This window comes from Zea mays, chromosome 1 (genome assembly GCF_902167145.1).
Source record: "Zea mays cultivar B73 chromosome 1, Zm-B73-REFERENCE-NAM-5.0, whole genome shotgun sequence".
In the NCBI taxonomy this organism is placed as follows: domain Eukaryota; kingdom Viridiplantae; phylum Streptophyta; class Magnoliopsida; order Poales; family Poaceae; genus Zea; species Zea mays.
In genome coordinates, this window is record NC_050096.1 from 251,605,105 (window position 1) to 251,609,061 (window position 3,957).

The 3,957-nt window shown below is 46.6% G+C and overlaps 1 non-coding gene across 1 annotated transcript; it reads left to right on the top strand.

Moving 5' to 3' along the window:
- The first annotated feature begins 692 nt into the window (after nt 1–692).
- Nucleotides 693–765, top strand: TRNAR-ACG (transfer RNA arginine (anticodon ACG)). Its single transcript has one exon. It is a non-coding gene; the product is annotated as a tRNA-Arg (tRNA).
- The last annotated feature ends 3,192 nt before the right edge of the window (nt 766–3,957 follow it).

Consider the following 3,957-nt stretch of genomic DNA (forward strand, 5'->3'; position numbering starts at 1 on the left):
TATGAGGAATAAAAGGTAGTGATGGATCAAATCATTCCATTCCACAAACCAAACAAAAAAAAGAGGAGTAAGAAGATTATGGACTAACTTATTTCTCAAACCAAACACTCTAATAGGATGTAATCTTTAAGGGAAGGTAAATAGAATGTCGAATAGAGAGCCAAAAACGAAGAGTCCGTTTGAGATGCTCTAAGACTATCTCCAACATCTTATCCATATCCATACTTATATTCAAACTCTACACTGCGAACAATGAGTCTACCAGAACAGTGCAAAATCGTGCTTATGGATAATTTTTGGGTGAGAGTCAGCCTACGTAGCTGATTAAGAGAGTGCAACGTGAGAGGCATAGCAAGACCCTCCTCAGTTATAACATGTTTGGTTCGCTTGATCAATTAGTTTGGAGTTAACCCGTGAAGCATGATGTCATGTGCCGACTCTATTATAATTTATATAGAACGACTCGGTCTCAGGCTCTCACCGGATAAGCTTACTGGCAGCTTAGCAACGAAGGACAGAGAGGTCTGTTCCACATTGCGAAGCAAACGAGAATATTTGGATGGTTCCGACTGATCCATGACGGCGCCACGCCGGCGAACATCGCAGAGCAAAAGTACGGCACCGAGCTATGAATCAGTTTTTTTCAAGATTAAAACTACAATATACATCTCAAGAGTTGTCACACAAGAACTGACTCCGTGGCCCAATGGATAAGGCGCTGGTCTACGGAACCAGAGATTCTGGGTTCGATCCCCAGCGGAGTCGTTGTTTGTTTAATATTTTTATTTTTTGGCTTTTTGCAAATCGATGTTGGCAAACTTTGGATTACATTTTCAAGTGCTCAATTCGATCCCAGCGGAGTCTTTGTTTGTTTACTATTTTTTTTTCGCAAATCGATGTTGGCAAACTTTGGATTACATTTTCAAGAGCTCAATAATAGTGGATTTCACATCAAAATTGGGAGGTTGGCTTTAATGTTTCTCGAATGCTCGCAAATAATATCAAATTACGTGAGATTTCGATTGAAATCTAAGTAAAAAAAGATTTTTTGTTCGGTCTCAAACCGCCCGGACCCCGAGGCTGCAGAGTCTTGGAGGGGTCATGCTTCGAACTGCCCGAACTCATGTAAAAGCAGGGGGGAGATTGTCGTGGGAGGAGCATAAAAGTTGTCTGCAGAGCAAGGAAATTGTAATGATGTCCATTAAACTTGAACATGGCGACCTGCACTCTTTTAATTTGACACAACGACAGTATATATAGCACTATATAATCTACCAGTTTAATCACTCAATTTTAAAATTATCAGCGAGCACAATAATTATTTGTGAAAAAGAACAATTACTCACAAACCATTCAATATTTTATCAGTTGAGCAGTAAAAACGTTTAGTAATTGTTGACGAAACGTTCAGTAATTATATTGTGCTATTTCAGTCATTCATCCCTTAAATTTAGAAATTATCAGTAAGCATAGTCATTGTTAGTGCAAAAAGAACAGTTACTGACGAACCATTCAACATTTTATCACTTCAGTAGTGAAAAACATTTGTCAAACATTCAATAATTACTAACGTTGTGATCTTTCAGTTATTCGTCGCTTAATTTCAGTAATTGTTAGTAAGCACAGTAATTGTTAGTGTAACGATTCAGCGAATCTGTTAAGAAGAGCTTGTCGACATCTGGAGACGATGGCCATGCACTTTTTTGCTTATCGGGGTTGGAGATTTTCTAATAGGATTACGTTGTATTGATCATTTTCATTTTTTAAGTGAGTGTTGAATCGGTGAGGAGTAAGAGAGAGTTTAAGTCTTTTAGGCTAAATGTTTTGGTCTTATTTTGCGAGTACTTGGAGTTGTTATTTGGTGTCTGACCTTGGCCCTACCCTCGAAAGAGGCGAAAGCCGGATTTTGTTCCATTATCTAAAAAAAATAACAACTACTAACGAAACATTTAGTAATTTATCTCTTAAGAAGTGAAGAAACGTTCGATAATTACTGACGAAACGTTCAGTAATTACTGACGAAATGTTCAATTATTACTAACGAATCTGAATAACTGACGAGTTGGATTGAGCACGCGAGGTGGTAGGGGAGCGGATCATGGATCCATCGTGCGCAGGTCTCGGCGCAGAGGGCACGCTGGTAGGTCAATGGACACACGAGACTGGGTGCACACTGGGACGAGGTGGTGCGAGAGGCGGGGTTGATCCGATTGAAGCTTGACTCGAGGTGATAACTAGTGCCATATATATAGGGTGGGTATATTGGAAGCCAGAGGAAGCCGTAGCCGACCACCTTACGACTTGGCTGGACCGTGTCAGCACGCCCACCCACACCCCACGCCAGGCTGTCGGGTGCGCCCGCTGCATGCATCAGGTCAAAACTCCCCCACGTGTCAGTCAAACTTCCGGTCCAACACCCAACCCCCGCGAGGGACACACGACATAAATTGTGGTTCTGTTTTTTGCGTAATAGCGTAAATAGTTCACGGAAATAGCGTAAATAGTTCATAAAGATAGCATAAACCCCCGCCCAGCCACTGGACCATGTCCACAAGCGCAGACGCATGCATGCAGATCCTATTTTTATGATAGATTCGATATATATGGCAGACCGTGAGAGTTTCCATTGGGAGTTTTCTACCGTGCCTCGCGCAACCGCCATCGCCACAGAGCCTAGGGTATGTCGCCACCGTTCGTCCGCTTCGGGAGCACCATTGTCGCTTGCCCGTCTGCCTTGGGAGTGTCGTCGTCGCTCGATTCTGGGGGAGCGTCGCCGCTAATGCCACCAGATCGGAGAAGTTGGTCATTGAAGGACGCCGGAGCCACCCACGCCTCGCGTGGCCGCCATCGTTAGAGACGACCACGCCTCGCGCGACTGCCAGAGCCACCCGCGTCTCCGGTGACCGCCACCACCGCTGTCGAGGCCTACCGTGCCTCACGCAACTGCCGTCGCCACCGGGCCTGGGGTGCGTCGCCACCGCTCGTTCGCTTCAGGAGCGTCGTCACCGCTTGCCCTCCCGCCTCGAGAGCGTCGCCGTCACACGGTCCTAGGGGAGTGCCGCCGCCAAGGCCACCGGATCAGAGAAGCTGGTCATTGAAGGACGTTGGAGCCACTGACGCCTCGTGTGGCCGCCATCGCAACCGCGCCTCACGCGGCCGCCGGAGCCACCCTCGTCTCCTGTGGCCGCCACCGCCGGTGCCGAGGCCTACCACACCTCGCGCAACCGTCATCACCACGGGCCTGGGGTGCGTCGCCACCGTTCGTCCGCTTTAGGAGCGCCGTCACCGCTTGCCCGACTACCTCGGGAGCATAACTGTCGCTCGGTCCTAGGGGAGCGCAGCCGTCGCTCGGTCCTGGGGGAGCACCGCTGCCACTTGCTGCCCGCCTCGGGAGCGTTGTCACCGGTCGCTCGCCTCGGGGTGCCACCGCCGCTCGCCTTCGGGATCATCGCCGCTCGCACGCCCGACGGAACCGTCGGCAGCCTGGGGGTGTTTTTATAGCCACCAGAACCTGGTGCGGCTGAACCGGATGACACCGTTGAGCTAGGGCTTACTCTAGTTACTGAAAGTCCAAGGCTCCAAATATATATATATATATATATACATATATATATATATATATAGTATTAAAGATTGAGCATATTAATTGATAAATTAATACATAAAAAACTTTGGAGGTGAAGTGAACAAGTTACTTATTTTTCTTCTTAGTAAACACAAGAATTGCATGACATGTTGACTACATAGTATTATTTGCAGGGCAGCTATGAAAATTCCAGTTAGCGTCATCATGAGCTGTTCTTCACTGACCTACCTTAATAAATGATCTCCAACACGATGTTGGCTCACCCCCTTCCTATTTTACATTAGGTGTATTAATAAGGTAATCTGCACTTCAAATCTGCAGTATCTACAGCACTAAATGAGCTAGGCGTTACACTATCTGTTAATTAGATC